This window comes from Pinus tabuliformis, chromosome 1_1 (assembly GCF_031772625.1).
Source record: "Pinus tabuliformis cultivar Carrire ecotype Pingquan chromosome 1_1, CPIR1, whole genome shotgun sequence".
NCBI lineage: Eukaryota > Viridiplantae > Streptophyta > Pinopsida > Pinales > Pinaceae > Pinus > Pinus tabuliformis.
This window is the reverse complement of record NC_142297.1, coordinates 720,379,494-720,401,059: the sequence shown is the minus strand read 5'-3', so window position 1 is coordinate 720,401,059 and position 21,566 is coordinate 720,379,494. Positions and strand designations below refer to the sequence as shown.

The window sequence follows — 21,566 nt, the reverse complement described above, 5'->3', positions numbered from 1 at the left end:
ACATTATTCCCCAAAATAAAATCCTCCAATGCTCAAAACAAAGACCAAGGTTTTATTCCTCTCCTCTCATCTTACCTCTCTTTTATGTATCTTCCTCTCATCCACCTCAACCACATATCATTAATGTCATGACTTCCCCCTCATCATTTTATTTTAATATCCTTAACTTTTCTTATCATATCTTATCCAAGGTAAATTTGAAAAAGCTACTTTGAGAATAAAATATGGATATTTAATTTAAAAATAAATTGAAGAAAACCATATCTTCTCCAAAAGTAGATTTGAGAAAACATCTTGGAAATAGAAATATGAATATTTAATTTAGAAATAAATTAGAAAAGACTATATCTTACTCAAAAATAGATTTGAGAAGACACTTTTGAATATGGATATTTAATTTAGAAATAAATTGGAGAATACCATATACTATCCAAAAGTAAATTTTGAGAATATTTAATTTAAAAATAAATTAGAAAAGACGATATCTTACTCAAAAATAGATTTGAGAAGACACTTTTGAATATGGATATTTAATTTAGAAATAAATTGGAGAAGACCATATACTATCCAAAAGTAAATTTTGAAAATACGCCTTGGGAATTGAATAATAACAAATAATAAAAGTCATATCAGTGAAATAACTTTTGAAAATACGCCTTGGGAATTGAATAATAACAAATAATAAAAGTCATATCAGTGAAATAAAATTACAGTTTCACAAGTGTAGGTATATACCAATATTACTTAATAATTTTAAGTCAATTTTTTAAGGTTAATTAAACACTAATCAAATTTAGCAGAATAAGATCAAGTAGGGCATTACAATAACACATTGATCTAAATTCGTCGCATAGGAAGCAAAAGTTGCACAAATTCTGGTCGAGCGAATTGCACTAAGATAATATAACATATATATAAGAAAGTTTATCAGTGATTAAATTCCTTTGAAATGTGATAAATGTGGTCTTAGTTATACATAAGAAACTTTTATGCAAGCTTTAGTGATATAATTCCCTCAAAATGTGATAAATATATTCAATAGTAAGCATTTCATAACATGTAATAAGTTAAATATATGTATGATGGCTGGTATAATGAATTCTTACTACATTGTGTCTTTAATAATAGATATTTACGTTTTTATTTTATTTACAATGCCTGTTTTCTGTTGTCGTTCTGTATTTTTGAGGTTGAGGGAATAAACACATAGAACAGCATCAAAACCACTTTGAAAGCTGGGCCAGCTTTAGATAGGGATCTCTCTGTTTAATTTAACTTGTTTTATGTGAATTTTAAGCTAGTTATGAATGTACTAGTTTATTTTGTTTGAAAGGTTTGGTTGATTTAAGTGTTATAATTGCATTGGGCCATCGAGTCTATAAATTAAACTGGATTTTGCATCAATTTTTAGAAGAGTTCTCACAGGGCAAGCTAGGTTGCACTATTTGGGTCTTTTCAGAAATTAAATGAATTTTAGAATAGCAAAAGTGTAAGGTTCAGTAGAAATCAAGGAGCATTTAAGAATTCCTTAATTTGACTTCAATGGAAAACATTAAAATTACCAACAGCGAAAATAGGGTGCTCTAAATAACAAATCCTATTTATCACAGTTTTTGTTGAGTATTTCAGATTTTCAGAATAACAGAGAAAGAAAAACAATGTTTAAACAGATACACAGAAGAAGCACATCACCATTTGGTACACCACATGAATCATGTGAAAAGGTCCCTGTATTATTGATGCTCCAATACTTTGAAAAATACGATATGCAGAAGAAATTACATTCAAAAATCAACCGAGGAATACTTTTGAAGATGAAGAATTTATAAATTAATTGAGGTATTATGCTAAACTAATATCAAATCCCAAAAAAAGATTTAATTTACAAAATATTCTCTAATAATCCTAGGAAAAATCTGAATAAAAATCATTACAAACAATATCTACCAAAAACATGTACATATTTCCCAAAATCCAACTAAGTAATAGGAAGTCTATACTATTTCTAATCTTATGTTCAACCTTTAAAGTCAATTGTTGCTAATTGTGGCTATTTCTGGAGAAATCCAGCATAATAAACTACAGATAAGATAATCTATCTAATTTCCCTGCTATAACTCTGAACTGTCTGCAAGTATTGTGCATTCAAATCTGGAATTGTTGTGTCTGGGCATTCTGGTGATGACTAGGCCTTTGAATGAGCAATGTTGTTTGTCTTGCTAGGAGATGTTTGTGATGTCCCTCTTTCTATTGCATTCAATTCTAAAATGTTGGTTGAATATGCACTGTTGTCCATGTTTATCTTGCTGTTGTCATGTGCATCATCTTATCCACCCTCTTTTAAATACTTTGTTTTGTCACAAAATATTTGGATTTAAATAATATATTTAAATTAATATTTCCAAATATTTAAATGAAATTCATAATTCAAAATATTTATTACAATGATTTATGAATTCATATATTGTTTCAAAAATCCTTGAGTTGTTTTCTAAATCCATGTATTGTTTCTCTTCCCATGGATTTTGAAACCCATGTGTTGTTTTCAAAAACCATGTCATGTTTTTCCTTTTACCTTCCCTTGTAAATTTCATTTTACTCCTGTAAATCTTTGGATGGATTTGCAAAACCATGTGTTGTTTTTTGTAAATCCATGGCTAGTAAAACAGTTGTTTTGACTTTTATCCCTGTAAAAACAAGAATATCTTATTTTTGTAAAAACTCATTTTTACTTGTCCTCTTATGTGTAAAACTTTTACAAGAAGCTCCCTATTTTTCTCACCTGTGCATTATCTTTCTGAACATATGATTGCAAAATTTCCCTCCCTCTAAAATTATTTTACCACTTAGTAACCTTCCATCCCAATTATTTTACTTTACTCCTTGCCTCTAAAATTATTTTACCACTTAGTAACCTTCCATCCCTGGTCTCACCTGATCATAAAATTTACTTAGCTTTGCCATCCACATATAATTTACTTAGTCTTACCATCCACATAGCATTTACTTAGCTTCCCATCCACACAGCGTTTGTTTCGTAATCGCATGAAATCCATTCCCGCCATATTTATAAAATTCAAACCATAGCAGTTAATGGATTTATTCAAACCAAAGCAGTTAATGGATTTCGGAGGTTGGAAAGCCATTTCTGAGCTCTTTCCGATGAAAATACCTGCATTCTAATCTGATCCAAACATTTATATGCAATTTCGGAGGTTGGAACGTTGTTTTTGAGCTCTTTCAAATGAAAATACCTACATTCTGATCTGATCCAAACATTTATATGCAAAAATCTCCCTAACTCTTAGTCTTTGGTGTCGCTTTGGAAATAATTTGCAAGAGGAAATATTATTTCCAACATTTATATGCAAAAATCTGCCCAACTCTTAGTACTTGGTGTTGCTTTGAAAATAATTTGCAGGAGGAGATATTATTTCCAACATCTCAAACATAATAATGATCAACTATAATCAAACAATCTTATAAAAATTATAGGACCCTAACATTTTCAAAGCACATTTAGTTCGTTAATTCTTAAAATGAAGAAGGCATTGGAACTTCAATTTCACCGACTATTGAAGTTGGACAACAAAGATTTTCTACAACCTCAAATAAACAAATTCATTCCACCTATTCATAGAACGGGTATGACAAAAATAAAACCTCTTTAATGTTAACGGCGCCAATTGAAATTGGACAGCAAATATTTTCTACAACCCAAATGAACATATTCATTCCACCTCTTAACAGACATTCTATTTTATGGTAAGACAGCAAAGATTTTCTACAACCCAAATGAACATATTCATTCCACCTCTTAAACAGACATTCTATTTTATGGTAAGACATTCTACTTTATAATAAAAAATACCAATCATTTACTTCTGGAATAAACAAATTCATTCCAACTATTTTATGGACATGTTATAAATGGAGCATATTTAATGTTAAGACGTCAATTAGACAACAAAAAATTTCTACAACCAAAATAAACAATTTCCTCCCACCTGTTTATGGATATGTCACAAAGGGAACCTATTTAATGTTAAGACGTCAATTAGACAACAAAAAAATTCTACAACCAAAATAAACAATTTCCTCCCACCTGTTTATGGATATGTCATAAATGGAACCTATTTAATGTTAACACATTTTATTTTATAGCAGAAACACTGATCATTTGCGTTTGAAATAAACAAATTCCTTATATGTCATAAATGGAACCTATTTAATGTTAACACATTTTATTTTATAGCAGAAATACTGATCATTTGCATTTGAAATAAACAAATTCCTTCCACCTGTTTATGGACATGTTATAAATGGAACTTGTTCAATGTTAAGACCTATTTTATAATAGAAACATACCAATCGTTTAGTTTTGAGATAAACAAATTCCTTCCACCTATTTTCTGGAAACGTCATAAATGGAGCCCCTAGTTAATAAAGACAATTTTATATTTAATGAAAAAGCATTACTAATCATTTACTTATTTATCTTAAGGACAATTTATTAACAGATTTGAACATATTTTCAGTGGAGAAAATTGTAAATAAATAATATCTAAAAAATGAGATATGTCAACATCTGACACTCAAAAATTGATCTTGGAGTATGACCTTACTAGAGTTTAAACTGCTTCTGATTGATTAAGAGCTCTTCTCTTAGACATGAAAGAAGAGTGGAGATCTGCACCCTTGTGGACCACCAACAAATTATTATAGGTGGTCAGTTTTTCTCTACAAACGATGATGTAGCAACACATCAAGCTCTTGAGATCATATCAATACAGACTAAGTTGATAACCCTAAAAAGAAAATATTAAATTGAATTATATATATCAGGTTTGTTTTGCAAACAATGATGTAGCAACGCACCAAGCTCTTGAGATCATATCAATACAGACTAGGTTGATAACCCTAAAAGGAAAATATTAAATTAAATTTTATATATATATATATATATATATAACCATTGGAAAATCTGATGCAGAATAAAGACAACGGAATTGCAGGTGACTGATTCAAGAATTGAAATGTAAAAGTTGTACAAATATATACTTTCATTTTGAACGAAAGATAAGGCAATTCATTAGATTAACGGGATTTAAACAACAGGAAAACAAAAAACAAAAAAAATCCTAGCATCAATATCAAGACACAAGCAACACAAAACACTATACCACATAAATAAGTTGTCTCGAAGTTGTTCCTCCAAACAGTCTCCCGAAATGATTCGGAAACAAGCCCATGGCAATAGTACCTTTCCTTCAGCATAACCTGTCGTCCTATGCAACAAGAAATGCTCGTATGTTAAACCACTGTGGTCGAAAGTTTAGTTAACATGTGTGAAGGATAGATGGTCAGGTGATACTATTGAAGGATGCTTAAGAACATCGTGGGGTAAAAAGGAATGGAAAGAATAGAGTGCTGACCCTGTTTGATGATCTGGGTATGTTAACTAGAAATTCACTCCTATTCGAAGAAAAAGGGATTCTCCCTTTCGAGTTACAACAAATCTGAGCTAAGGCCACCATTTACATGTCACCTGTTATTCAGAATATGGATAGGCAGTTGTCAGATTTGGCAGGCCTGGAGCTCTTTTGATGGATCAAGGCAAGGCGCACAAAACAAAAGCAGCACAGATTGTATTCTGTTTTTTCTTCTATAAAGGCAGGGTTGGATTATAAATCCAATAACTTCACAGAATTAATGGCATTGAGACTGTTATTATCCCTGCCTCTCCTGATTCTCCCTCCCTGTTTCCTATCACTCATTCCCATATCTCCGCTCTCCTTCTTTCTATCCCCTTTCTGCATCCTTCCTTTAGCACCAGTGATCCCTCCCTACACTCTCTCTTCCCGTCCTTCTCCATCTTTCTTCTCGTTCCTTCTATCTATATCCCCGCTTTCTCCTCAACCCTACTTTTGGCTCTTCTTTAGAACTAGAACTTGTTAACGAACATGCTCGAGGAAGAAAGGAAAGAAGGAAGGGCTCATAGGGTTATCTGGACAGAGAGAAATCGGGGGGGCTAGGCATCCAAATCAGTGTGCAATGGAGAAACATCCCAAAAAAAATGCGGGTATACAGGGATTCTAGTTTAGTGATTAATTGGATGAATGATACAAGTCATATTTTAAACATGCATCTAAAAATTGAGGGAGATCAGACAAAATCCATAGCAAATATTTTTGAATATCTCCTTCATACGTGTTGAAATAGACTAAGGACATTAATGTCCACGACAAGAGTAGGTCAACAATACTAAAATAATACCTCATGCAAAAGCTACAACACGAGAGGCAAGAAACAAGTTACTCTACTCTCTATTAAAGAGCATGTAAAGCAAAGTGCAACACAAATATATAGAATAAGATACAAAAAGATATGATGTATGCTGAGAACCACCACACCCAGAGGAAGTGAAGCCAAAACAGATCTGAAGGAGATGTCAAAGTGTTTTGGAGCTGGCAGCCAAAGATGACGGTGGGGATTGAGGGATGGTCGCCTCATCAGAATCATCATAAACAAAGAAATCACCAACACACATGCAGATGATGTCCGCTGGTGTATGGCCAAAGCTGATAGAATCTAGCAGAATGATCCTGGAGGGTGTGCAGGAGTACAGTAGCCCCACTCTCCTAACATTTGAGGCCAAAGAGAAGAAGCTATGAATGCATGACTGCCCACTCTGGACAACGGGAATCTGGCACTGAACAGTCTGGATCTGGTCTGGATTGGAGGTTGTTTGGATCTAGACCAATGTTGTCAAACTCGGACTCTTTTAAGACCTTTTTTTCCTGTGACTCAAGAAGACTCGACAATTCTTTTCAGACTCAGCAAAAAGAGAAAATACTAAAAATTCGAGCACAAAAATTATACTAATTACGTTTCCAATCCATATAAGTTATAAAACACTAAAAATTTGAGCACAAAATTATATTAATTACGTTTCCAATCCATATAAGGTATAAAACACTAAAAAATTGAGCACAAAAATTATACTAATTACATTTCCAATCCATAAGTTATAAAACACAGTTAGTGCAGAAATTCATAAGATATCATAACACAACATTTGACACTCAATCTTTCTATACAAAATGAAAATAGCAAACTGAAAGATAATTCCATGATCAAATTTACAAATTATTACTCAATTCAACTACACAACTTATAGTCTCAACATAATTATAAATTTGAAATAGACAATATTCCAAGTCCAATCTCGACTCTCATGCATGACTATGAGAACGCCTAGAAAATTCCCTCAAGGAGCCAGTCCCATCACTAGACTGAAACAACAACTGTGATGCAAGTACCACTAGAATGAAACAACTGTGATGCAGGTGTATCTGGTGTTTCAATTCAGGAGAATGGACCACTAAAGAGACCCTCACTCTCTTTATCAAGCCAACTAAAATCATTAGCAAGAGATTCATCCTCCAAGACCCAATCAAAGACTAGCGCAATCTTATCTACTAAAATTGGATCCATATCCTTTGCCCGCAATTGTTTTGTGAACATCCAAAGGTTGTCATAGATGAAGACCAACTTCTCTGACCACTCATGCAGCAACCTGTCATGCTTTTTGGTGTAAATCTGCTCTAATACTGACCAATTCTGCTTATAAACTGAACTGCAGGGCTGACTCAAAATTCTGATGACAAACTCTTGTAGCTATGGTCTTGTATGTCTTGATCCGGGTACATCCTCTCAATAGATATCATCTCACCTCTCATCACCTTGGGATCTTTCTGAATTTTAGACCCCTCATTACAGAATATGTTCAAATTGAAATATGACCCCACTACATGCAACGATGAATGTAGCTTCCTCTCCCACCTAGAATAAATAACTTCCCATATGAGGAGATATTAGATGAATCCCCTTAATAGAAAGCCTTGATGGCCTCTTCGGCCCTGTCCATACCCTCATATATGTATCACATTAGATATTTGTCTCCATCCATGATCCTCAACACTTCACCAAAATGCAAGCCAAAATTTTGTAGTCATGATTGTAAAAGTCAAGGATGATGATAAATCCAATGCTTTTTTTGTGATCCTAGACATAAAGATGAATTAGGCAAGATTGTTTCTAACTATGATGAAGTGTTTCAAGAACCTAAAGAATTACCTTCCAAAAGAGAGATACAACATGAAATCCAATTGCAGCAAGATGCTCCTCTTCCTAACATTGGTATGTATAGGTTATGAGTGATTGAGAATGAAGAAATCAAGAAGCAAGTCCAAAAGTTGCTTGAGAAAGGAGTCATCCAACCAAGTACTACCATACAGATCTTCTATTGTATTGGTACCAAAGAAATATGGTACGTGGAAAATGCATGTGGATTTTCAAGAATTGAACAAATCACGGTGAAGAATTGTTACCATCTTTCTCATATTGATGATTTGCTAGATCAGTGGAAGAATGCAATCTATTTCACTAAGTCAAACTTAAGAATTCGTTATCAACATATTAGAATTTTTTAAGGTGATATTTGGAAAATTGTTTTTAAAACAAAACAAGACGGCACTCCAATATATACAATTCGTTGTGGTCAAGAGATGTGACTATTGAGCTTATTGAGCCGACATATAGGTGAGGCCAACCTTGCTAATTTTTCATGTGAGAAACATAAATTCAAAATCATACTTCTCCTTAGAAAATTTGATGATCTTTATATTGATTTTGGTCCTCTCGAAAAGAGGAATTCAATGGAATGATTATCTCCATCCACTGAGTTGGCCAAAGTGGAATTTGGCCCTAGTTGCCAAATTTAACACTCCCTCTCAACTAGGGAGAATTCCACCTGTCAATCATGCCATCATGTCGACACAAACCATCCATGTATCTCATCTCTACTCTGCTAAACACTAATATGAATAATAAAGAGGAATCGATCGAGAGTGAGTCACAAGACCTTGCCACTCTCCACTGACAAAAGTCAATCCATATAACCAAAGAGTAAACTCCAATCAGACTTGATCCCAAGTGATCAAATTGAAGAACACCATGCATCTTAGACATAGGGAGTACGGGAGTACACGATGCATGCCAAACCACTTTTCCCAACTCATTGGCCAGATGAGAGGTACTTCCCATGTGTCCTGGACTACATGGGTAGGATGATGCAAGAACATCAGTAGGGAAAGAATATATCACATCTTGCTCACAACCACACGTAGGGAAAGGAAAAACCACATCCTACAAACACATGTCATAATCACACGTAGGGAGAGGATGAACCACTTCCTACAGTCACACATCACAATCATTGTAGGGAAAGGGTGAACCACCTCATGCAGGCATTCAAAACACCAAGAGTAGGGAAAGGGTGAACCACGTCCTACATGCATGCAAATCAACAATAGTAGGAAGGATCCTACACGTGGAGAAAGGATGAACCACATCCCACCGACATGTCAATCATAAATCGTACGAATAAGCATCCTACATGTGGGGAAAGGATGAACCACATCCCACCAACATGTCAACAATTGCCTACATGTATCTCTCACTGGGGTACCTGTAGGAGAAGGTGAACCACTCATCTTGCTAATATGTCATAGGAGAGGGTGAGCCACTCATCATATGCATATGTCATCAACAATAGGGGAAGGTGAACCACTCACCCTACACACATGTCAACCACTATGGGGTATCACAGGGGAAGGTGAACCACTCACCTTGTACACAACGCACCACTAGGGGAAGGTGAACCACTCACCTTATGGTCGCTCATAGCTCAATAAGTACCCCAAGTCCCCAGGAGCTCCCAAAGCTCAATCTTCAGCCAAGAATCCCTTCATATATGGAATAGTGCCAAGTTGCTTTTTGAAAATCAAAACTAGATCAATGGGAGCCTCATAGCTCTATCCAGCAGCATATAGATGTATATATAGCAAACATATTGAATTATAGCAGAGATCTTGGCAGCACTTAGCAATCCTCTGCTTTTTGTATATCTTGATGAAAAAAATATTTGATTGATTTCACTTCCTCTTACTAAGGGAGACCACAGCCTAAACTTGTCTTTTCAGAGTGCACCGTGACCATTAGACAACCTGCTCATCATGAGATCTGTCCACTTAAACCTGCCATAAAACAGGTATGTCCTTTGTTGTACCATATAATGTGGTATGTGAAATACTGGATTCCTTAAATCTTCTTTAGCGATATACAACGAAGGTGTGCACAAAATGACTCACTGAAGAGCTAACTCAAATGGCTTTACTGCAATATGCATTCAACCTCAATGGTGCTTCTAGAGCAACCGAATCAAGAGATAAAGCACTAGATGTGCTCTTTTCATCTATCATACTGCAAACCAAGCCAGCATCAAAATATTCATGGAATCTTTGATTCCAGCAATGTACTTCAAATTATAGATAATAGAATAGAGATATCTCAATAAGCAGTTGTCCAATATGAGAGGCTCATCCATAAATCGACACAGGGTTTTCATAGCAAGACATATGACTGAATAGGTCTGCTAACATTATATCAGCTTGACATCAAATATAGAACCTGACAAATATTGACGGCGTAGCATATTCAACAATAGGCAAAACCTTAGCAATACAAATCAAATCTAGGTTCAATATGTCAGAATGAGGTATTGAAATCCTGAAGCCCATACATCATTAAGATGTATCTTGACTGTCATACATAATCATAACGGATACTGACTTCCCAGGATAAAATAAACTGCTTCAATATTGGAGCTCTATTTAATCTATCAAGCAAGTCCTTGAACAAGTCATCCATATATCGGGGGCTGATAGGCCCTAATGCAGTCTTTTTTTGATGATATTATCAGACTCTTATATTATGCTCTTTTTTCCCTGTATATATATATTTCCGATCAGCTATAGTATATCCTCTTGGATAATTTTCTACAGACATATATATTTTTTGAAGGCTTTGGCCTAACCCTCTGCATATGCCTGATTGGCATCTACAACATGTAATTTTCTCAGATTAATAGAAAATTACAATTTTTCCACGAGGAAAAAAAGAGTCGTCCATATATCAGCTATACAAAATTTTGACAACTCATGTTCAAGGTCAAACCCTAGGAAGTGCTAAGCATATTGGTTTGTGCATTATATTATCCTGCAGTCATCATTACTAGTCTGGTTCTTGGACAGAGATTATGAAACATCCTAATGTCATGCCTCATTAAAACACCTTTATTTTAATGTGATCTTTCGAGCCATTGCAAATAGGGACAGTGACTTGATATTCCAACCGTCAGAAGGGATATAGCAAGTAAGCTATCGATAATCATCACATTGTTCAATTTTTTCTTAATTTATATTCTTCAACCCAGAGATATTTAAACTAAAAAGTTGTCATAACACCTCTGTCATTCATCTTTATTCTCAAAATGGTGTCATTTAATCATCTCGGCCGCTGTAGGGATTGTTGTGCTAAAGACTCAACCTAGTCAACAATACTTTTATGCAAGGTGTTGGACAGCTTATAACATAGGTATATTCATTGCTACTATGATAAGGTCATATCACAAGGGATAGTTATCCCTAGCTAAAGTATATCTGCTACATGAGTCTGTCATATAGGTCGATCATAAGAAACCAAAATTTTTACGCCTTGATTAGAAAGACATATGAGTTGATGTGAAATTCTAGACAATTATGATCTGATCTACGAACCACATACCCATTACTACAGGCCATAGAGGATCTATAGAATGACATTATATGCATCGTCTTGAGATGGTAACTTTGAGCGAGAGTACTGAAATGCCACAGTCTTGAATCAGGAGTACGAGCTCTAGGAGGAATGTCACAAAATTGCTTCAAAATAGATGCAAATGGCCTGAGAGAAATACGAGCCAAAACAGGACCGCACAGCTTGATATTTTTCATAGTGATCCTCATTTTTCTTTGCAAGGGCCAAGAGGAAGAAGACCGCACACAATTGTCAATAAGCCCCTTTTGAGATCACCTTTTTATAGCATATTTACTTAAGTGATCTTGTTTGAAACTCAGAGAAACCACAGGTTCGAGTTCCCTATGATTGTTACTCAAAAACTTGACTCGCTCTTTTCATAACTGAATGTGATTTTGCTAACCTGTATATTCTTCACGAGAAGAAGCCCTCTTAATTCAATACTCAAAGCAGAGATATAAATCCATCCATCCTTGCTCCTAACTAATGCAACAATCTGAGGAGAGTGAAGTTTTTCTTGAGGAAGATTTTATAGATTATGCCAACTGTGCAATCTTTCTTCTAGATTTACAGAGAAAGGAGATCTTGAAGACTTCTTGGTCATTGCTCTTGCTTGGGCTTGTCTCCACCTGAGCTCCGATTCCATGTTAATTTTAGGATAACATGTTTGCAAAAAACAGAACCTTCAATTCTCTCATTAGCCCAATTATTAAATCATTAGCAATCACGTGAAACATTATCATGATGACAGTAACTGAGAAAAGAACATGTACAATAAATAACGAAGACAAGCCAAGACAAGAGGACACAATAAATTGGCTCAAGCCCAGGAAAAACCCCAAGATGGGGAAAACCCTTGATCAAATCTTCTTATTATTAATATTGAATGTTCAGCAAAGAGAGAAAGTACAATAACTTAAAGTCAAAATGACTTGACAATAATAAGATCCAACCTTAGACAAGAAGATGGCTCAGAAGATTGTCATTCCAACACTTTGTTATCTATAGATACCCATGGTCTGGTTAGGGCTTCTTACAATACACAATTTTCTTGCTTAACTGATTCACAACGCCTCATTTAAGTGCGGTTTATCCAGGCATACTAGGAGCTCCCCTTCGTTGGGTTTTTCTAGGGTTGATGTGAGATAGATTAAGCCCTCAAAACCCTCCTGAAGATAGTGACATCTGATCAGTCTTGTGACCTCAGAACAAGCTCATTTAGCCCTGCGTCTTAACTAAACCAAACCTCAGGAGTTGTGGCCTTCCTGCACAAGATGAACCTCATACAAGACAACCCTAAACTGTCTTCCAAACAATCCTCTAATCCACGGCTATGTTTGTGATGGATTTTAGCGAGCAAAGGGTGGTGAGAAATGCCCAGAATTTCCTTTATGTCTTGTGGCTTACTTGATAGAAGAATCTCGACCTTGATGTAGAAGAGAGAGACCCAAAAACAACTAGCCCTTTATTCTCCTTCAAAAGCTCGGCTATTTCAGACAAAAATGAAGCCCTTTTGATCTGTGAAACGAGGGAGACAACACTCCAATATATACAATTCGGTGTGGTCAAGAGATGTGACTATTGGGCTTATTGAGCCAACATATGGGTGAGGCTTACCTTGCTAATTTTACATGGGAGAAACATAAATTCAAAATCATACTTCTCCTTAACCAAATTTGATGATCTTTATATCGATTTTGGTCCTCTCGAAAAGAGGAATTCAATGGAATGATTATCTCCATCAACTGATCTAGCCAAAGTGGAATTTGGCCCTAGTTTCCAAATTTAACAATGTATTTACGTTATATCTTAGGAAGTGGTAAATTGGAAATTCATCTCTTTAAAGGTGAAGCCATCACAAAATGGCCTAAGCCTAATGACAGAACGGACACTAGGAGCTTCCTAGGAGCAGTTCAATATTGGAGGAAGTTCACTGCCAACATCTCATTTATTGCATCTCCTTTACATACTTTGACAAGAATTAAGCAAGTCTTTCATGGGAGAGGCAAATAACAAAAAGCCTTCAAAAGTTTGAAAGAGAAGATCAATATAGCCCTAGTTTTGGTATTGCTATATTTACAAAAATCATTCGAGATTGAAACCAATGCAAGTGATTACACCCATGGGAGCAGTATTAATACAAAAAAGGAAACCATTATGAAACCTTCAGTGGTGCAATCAGAAACTATCCTACCTATGACAAATTGTATTTTTGGTTCAAAATGTTAAGTGAAAACACTATTTGATGGGCAAAGAGACAATCGTCCATATAGATCATCCACCTTTGTAATATCTTCAATCACAATCCAAGCTAGAACAGTCATGAAATTTTCGGTGGAAGGGATTCTTGCAACAATTCCATTTGGTCGTTGGGCATAAGATAGGGATACAAAACAAAGTTATTGATATATCCTCAAGATATTCTATTATTGCATCCATTGTTTTACAACATAGTTCTTTAGCTCATGAAAGTTATATATGCTAAAGATGAATTTTTCAAGGATGTATATGAAACACTAATCCATGGTACTCAAGCAAAAGAATTAGATTATCATATTCATGACAAACAGTTGTGTCATCTTGGTAAATTGTGTATTCCACTGAATGAAAGAGTACATGTAATCAGATAAGCACATACTTCTCTCATTTCTGGCCATTTTAACGTAGGAAAAATAGTAGCTCAATTGCAACATTATTGTTGTTACCCTGTTATCCTCAAATGAATGAAACTAAGGGATGTGTCATGTGTGTTACTTGCAAACCAAGTAACAAAAAATTAGGTTTGTACATGCCACTTCTTGTAACTTCTCATCCATGGAAAAGTGTCCATGGATTTTGTAGGGGATCCACCTATCTCTAGAAAAGGACATGATTACTTGTATGTGGTAATAGATAGATTTAGCAAAATGTGTGTGTTGATGCCTTGTAAGAAGCAAGGGACGAAAGAAAGTTATACACATATGTTCTTTTAGAATGTTTTGATTCATGTTGGTTATCCCACATCCATTGTATCTGATCATGACTCGCGCTTCCTTGAAACGTTTCGGTCAACTTTATGAGAATTAACGAACATCGGGCTTTAGAAAAGCACTGCTTTTCATCCACAGACTGATGAATAGACAAAAATGGTCAACATAACAGCAATGTCTACTGTGAGAGTATTGTAGCAAGCATCATATGCTTTGGGATGAGCAATTGCATTATGTACAACATGCCTATAACAATGCCATACCTTTTGTACATAGAGGTCTCCTTTTGAGAAACATTTTAAATATTTGTTCAAGTCTCCTTTGGAATTCACTTTTGGGCATGATTTAGTGGTGGATGGCCAAAGCAATGCAGATAAAACCATGAAGTTCATCCAGAACATCCAATTGGTTCATCAAACTATACAAGAACAATTGAAAACTAGTCAATCCAAGTATAATGCTAGGAATGACAAGCATCGAGTCAATCATCATTTCCAAGTCAGTGATCAAGTTTGGTTATAATCTTAAAGGTAAAGGTAAAAAATCTCACACCGATAAAGTATGGTCCATAACAATTTTGAAAAAAATGGTGACAATGCTTCCCGATTAGATTTACCTCCATATATGTAGTGGTGTATTCAATGGTGAATGTTAAAAACTTGAAACATATGAGAGCCTCTTATAATCATGAATCAAGGTAAAAATCTTAAAGTTCCTTTAGCTGATGATTTTTCTTCTGAATATCTTGATAAGTCGCTGGAAAATGTTCTTCTTGACAAAAGGATTAAGGCTTCACAAAAAGGTGATGTGGAATATCTTCATGTGGGTCTAAAAGGAATACATCCAAGTAATGCACAAAGGATAGAAATCGGAAAAGTGAGGGAGTTGTACCCTCACTTGCTAAGTGAAATCAAACTTTTGGTGGCCCAAAAGCTTCTCAATGGGAAAGATTGATCCAGGATGGGTTTCCACAAACGATCCAAATTGATGGTCTTAAAATATGATGAAAATGTCTCCATGTCAAAGAGCTCACCAAGGGCTTTCCAACGCAATTTGGACGGGCTCAAATGGACATCGTATGTAAAAATTATGGTCTTGGAAAGTTGAAGGAAAAACAAGAGTGGCACTGACTTGTTGCACACTCCAAACTAACACACAACGTGATTATATGGTGACATGTGGCATAATGGTAAACTAAAATGTGGCATAATGGCAAATTGGCATGTGGAATTGGTGATGCGTTGATATATGGACCAATTAGAAGTATGTGCTTCACATGAACTAGCATCAACGAAGTTAAATTTGACTCATCCATACCTTTTTCTTTTTCCACACACATATTACGTGTTGAACAATGTTACCAACCTAACAAGAATTGTAACCTCAAAATGAGGACTCTAGCCCAAAAAACCCCTATTTTTGAGCCAAAAACATGAAAAAACACCCCCAAAATCGAAATGTGGTATGTTGCATCACCCCTTTTTTAAGGTTAAAATTTGAACATTCTTCAGCCATGGCATTAAAAACCAGAATTATGATCATGGAAAACTTTTTCCAAATTTTTGAAGCCACGGGATTATAGACCAAATAACATTACTAGAAAAACCTTAAAAATCAACACCTAAATCAAAGAGTAATTCTACCAAGAGCAACTTTATTTTTGAAACTAAAAGCTTAGCTCCTTTGAGATCTTAACCTAAGACAACTTGATCTACTTTCAATGGGGCACTAAAATTGCAATATTTTTAAACTATAATTTATAAAATCATCATTAATGTTCACAAATTCATGAAAAACACCCTTAAAAAAATATGTGATTTAATGTAATAAAAAAAAAAATTAAAAATATTAAATTCTTTAAATTTATTTAAGAACATATTAAATAATTAAAAAAAACAACATTTTTCTGAGCTCCCGACGGGGGTGATGAATGTTGGCTCCAGATGGTGGCATGGTGGCACAAGGAGCCTGATGGGCCTCCACGTGCCCCATCTGAGAATTTATGAAGCTCCACGGTACGTCGTACCCACAAGCAGATCGAATCTTGGCGCGATAGTTATATGAAGGCAGGGAGACCCCAGAAGGCTATTCAACGGCTTTGGGTGATGAGGAGGGAGTGTTTGGTGCATAGTTTTTCTGGCCTTAATGTTTTCTGGTTGTAGTTTCGGCTAGGGGCAGACGAGCATGGTCTTTACATTACTTACCGCTTGGAGGAGGGAGACCACCAATAGTCGGAATGGCCATGGGATCTGGGGGCTCTCTCAGCCCCGCAGCAGCATGAAACTCCAAGGTGTCAGCCCTTTCTCTAGGTGAATTCGGATAGCTCATGGCACTTATGCTTTCTCTCGGTTTGGTCGTGGGGAAATCTCGATGGGGGGGACTCTACTAGCCATCTCGTCAGTGGTGTCTTGTCGGTCAGTGAGCTTTGTGCAAGACCGGCTCCAACAGACTCCTGGGCTCTTGCTACAGCTTCTTGTTCTTATACCATTGGTGTTTCCTTCGCGGGAGGGAGGATAGCGTTTAGAACGGTGCCTCAGTCTTGAAAGTTCAGGGTTGGTAAAGGTCTCGGTAACGTCCTCTGTTTACTCCTTCTGCAAGTTCAATACAGTTTGTTTTGGTTCTTTTCTTTGGTTAGGTGGAACGCCATCCTCTCAGGGGTGGCTAGTAGTTACAGTGGTGTTCTAATGCCCCGTCAGAGGGGACGTGCACGTCAGGGAGGGGCGGCTCCGCTCATGGCAGGGCGACAACAAGAAGAGGAGCCAAGCTCTGCTACTGAAACTACTGGCAGCCATCATTCGGGAGAGGGTAGGGCTTTGTCACCAGCGCACTCCCCGAGTCAAGTAGAGGCCCCTGCCTCCTTGGAGTCTATTGCTCAATTGACCAACATTCAGCTCAATATCAATACTCTAAGGGAGCAGAGGTATGAAGATAGAAATGAATTGGTAGCTTATATCAATGATCTCCAACGCATGCAGAATGAGATACTGGACTCTGTGGAAAGTCTACGTCGTCACCATAGGCGAAAAAATGACCAGCTCTGCTCCCTGGAAGCGAGGGTGGCGCACATAGACTTCCACATGCATGAACATGTTGCTCTCTTTGCTGCTCCTCCAGCCTTTCCTCCAAATCCACCTCCATAATGTGGATTCCTATGATATGTATTTTTGCCTATTTTGTGCTTTGTAAGTACTGACCTGTAAGCCAACCGGCAATAACCAATGACACCAATTGTCATGGTCTTCCTCCAGGCTACTTGTTCCTTAAAGCTAGGCTTAAACCAAATTCTAAGCCTGTGGAGATGTATTTTGTATCTGTTGATTTTCTGATAATATAATTACTTTTTTTTACCGAAAATATATATAGATATATATATACATATATATATATATATATATATATATATATATATATATATATATATATATATATATATCCCAAGGGTGCAACTTAATTGACGATCGTCGTGATATGAAGTATTGTGTAAACAAAGAGATCCAAGGTTCAAATCCCCTGGAGTAGCCCAGTTTACAAAGAAAAAGACAAGTCACAAGCCCCAGAGATGTGGTAGCAGCTGGAATCAACCTCGTGTCACGTGAGTACGAGACTAACCCAATTGTTGATTTCTCTAGTTACAAAAATAAATAAATAAAATATACTTGGTTTTAAAAAATTATTTGAAAAAAATAACAATTAAAAAATCTATATAAAATAATAATAAAATAAATAAAACCTAAAAATATACATATATTCAAATAATAATAATAATAATAATTTTTAAGAATATATGGTTTTTTTAATTGGTTTTTTTCCTTAATTTAAAAAAAAATGATTTTCTTGGTCACGAGAATAAATGGTGAAGGCACTTTGTGATGTGAAAAACACCACTTCAAAACTCCATAGGGAAAATTCTAGCCATGTTAAGGGTTGTGGCCCAAGCTAAACGCGATCCCTAAGTGATTTTCACTGTGATTTTGATATATATATATATATATCCCAAGGGTGCAACTTAATTGACGATCGTCATGATATGAAGTATTCTGTAAACAAAGAGATCCAACGTTCAAATCCCCTGGAGTAGCACAATTTACAAAGAAAAAGACAAGTCACAAGCCCCAGAGATGTGGTAGCAGCTGGCATCAACCTCGTGTCACGTGAGTACGAGACTAACCCAATTGTTGATTTCTCTAGTTACAAAAATAAATAAATAAAATATACTTGGTTTTAAAAAATTATTTGAAAAAAATAACAATTAAAAAATCTATATAAAATAATAATAAAATAAATAAAACCTAAAAATATACATATATTCAAATAATAATAATAATAATATTTTTTAAGAATATATGGTTTTTTTAATTGGTTTTTTTCCTTAATTTAAAAAAAAATGATTTTCTTGGTCACGAGAATAAACGGTGAAGGCACTTTGTGATGTGAAAAACACCACTTCAAAACTCCATAGGGAAAATTCTAGCCATGTTAAGGGTTGTGGCCCAAGCTAGATGCGATCCCTAAGTGATTTTCACTGTGATTTTGACAGCTTAAATACTGATGGGTCACAGTTTCTCAAGCCAAAGATTAAGTGTGCAGTCATCTCAGACTGACACAATTTAGCAAACAAAAACATAGGCTTTTCAATATTTTTAAGGAAAAATATTTTTTGTTTTTTAAATTGATTTTTGCCCATTTAATAATTGGGAAAAAAATCAAATTTTTAAATAAATAATTAATAATTATACAAAAATTATGTAATGTCATGATCAACATTGTAATACCACAAGTAAGTTTCAACCAAAAATAAAATAAAATAAAAGTTACACAAATTTGAAAAAACTTGAAAAAAACAAGCATTTACCCAAAAAAGAGATATTCAAGATATCCCCAATGGGGGTGTACATCCAGATCACCACTTGGAAAGTAGGCCGAGTTCGGAGCCTGTCCGGCCTCCACGCGCTCCATTAATCTTCCATGAATAGTTAGGCATGCTCTAATTGCCCGCAGGCAGACACCCTGCTCGCATGCATTGTTGATAAATACCCAAGCATAGAGGGAAATTCTCTAGTTGTATGTTTCGGGCGATGAATTGGGAGGGTGCAAAGGGTAGTGGTACTACTCATTATTCAAACACCCTCCCGAGGTCAAGGCAGTGGGTGCGCAAAGTGACAGTTGTATGGGATAGCTTGGGCTGGCGCAACACTGAGACCAGGGACTATCCATGGGATCCTGGCACGAGCAATAATGTTGAGTCTCTTTGTATTCCCACCTGGAACCTCTGCTTGAGGGATGAAGAGTTAGTGCCAGTGACGGAGGAGGCGCCTAGTCCTCGAGGTAAGCTAGTTTTTACCCCCTGTAATTTGTGTTTCAAGTGTTGGAGTGCCCAACTATGCAATTGGGCCCGTCTCAGGCTACGGGCTTGTTGGGGTGCTACCCTTTCGACACTCAAAGTGAAGGGGCGGTCCCTGTGAGAATTCCTAAGTCGGAATACCTACTGCAACAAACTGATGTTACTTATCCTACTTGTTTAAATCATGCAAGTTATTTATTGTGTTCTACGGCAAATATCGAAGCAAATACATTTGCAGCCTTCACTTAATTTATATATATGCGGAAACAGAATACTGAGCAAGAAAGAAAAATACAACACATGAAGAAACAGTTATTTTTGGACAAAACGTCCCCAAAAAACCCAACGCAAGAAATCCGGTGCAGCAACTTTGAGGGTTTATTATGCAGGAGAAAATTATGAGTACAATTCTAGGATGCTCAACTAGCAATCCGATACAGAGAGAATATTGAACAAAAGACTGGTGAAATGATCTCACCCTGTCACTAGAGAATCAGTGACTGATCTTTCTGCTCTGGAGGCTTTGTGTCACCCTCTGTGTGGCCTCTGCACAGAACTGCATCACCCTGGGCAGCTTCGATGTCACCCCTCCTAGGTATTACATTGCCTCTCCTCTGAATCCTCTGTTGGCTGAGAGATCGACTTTCTGCCTCCCAGACTCGCACCCTGGCTTTTGACAACTGAACTTCGACTTCCCTCAGCAGAAACTCGACTTCCCCTCAAGGACTGCACTGCCTCTGCGTCAGCACTGCGTTGGCCAACGTGAGCCTTCCTTTGGACATCTTTCTGTCCTCTCTCTGCCTTGTACTCTCCAGAAATTCCTTCTCCCGGATTCTCACTGCCCCTCTGCTGCAAGATCTCCTCAATCAATTTTCGCCCTGAAAACTTCTCACTTCTGAAAATTGATTTTCTCAATCTCTTTGTGTGTCTTCCAAATGACCCTCAAGCCCCTTCTTATATCTTTTTGTTGGACAACCAACGGCCTAGATTACATCTTAATCAAAGGCTTAGATCGTTTTGACTTGATCCATGGCTTTTTCTAGAAGTTTCACCCCTAACTAGATTAATACACATTAATATTTTAATTTTTCTAAGTTTAGACTTAGGAACCCCATTAAAAATATTAATTATTTTAATAAAATCACTTCTAGGTGGAATTCCCAAAATGCTTTCTGGGTTCTTTGAAATACCTATGCCTGAGCCTCCCTACAAAATTTGAGGCTTACAGAACATCTGATGTTACCCCAAATCAACACTCCCTCTTAGTGAGGAATGTGCTCTAGCAATAAAATCTCTCTGCATATTGCTCTAACTCTGAAGCATCGTCTCTGCGTTGCTAATGTCTGACATACTATTGCCTTTGACATTGCCACTATCAATGTTACATATGTACTGGAGCTCCCTCTGCATTCATGTTGTTGCTAAGTTCTATTACCCAACACTGCATCTTCCTCCCAAATGTTGCATCTGTTATGTTGCTATCACTACCACTGCTAACATTGCATCTGTATTGCAACTCAATTGCTGAGAGAAGCAACTGAAAACACCCAAAAACT

The 21,566-nt window shown here is 36.2% G+C and overlaps 1 protein-coding gene across 1 annotated transcript in view; it reads right to left on the bottom strand.

Annotated features, from left to right (window-relative positions):
- Positions 1-12,062: 12,062 nt before the first annotated feature.
- Positions 12,063-21,566, bottom strand: part of LOC149215921 (uncharacterized) — a 77,701-nt gene continuing 68,197 nt past the window's right edge. Inside the window, exon 4 of the mRNA XM_089392636.1 lies at positions 12,063-12,329. The gene's annotated coding sequence lies outside the window, so the exon portion shown is untranslated. The remainder of the gene's footprint in view (positions 12,330-21,566) is intronic.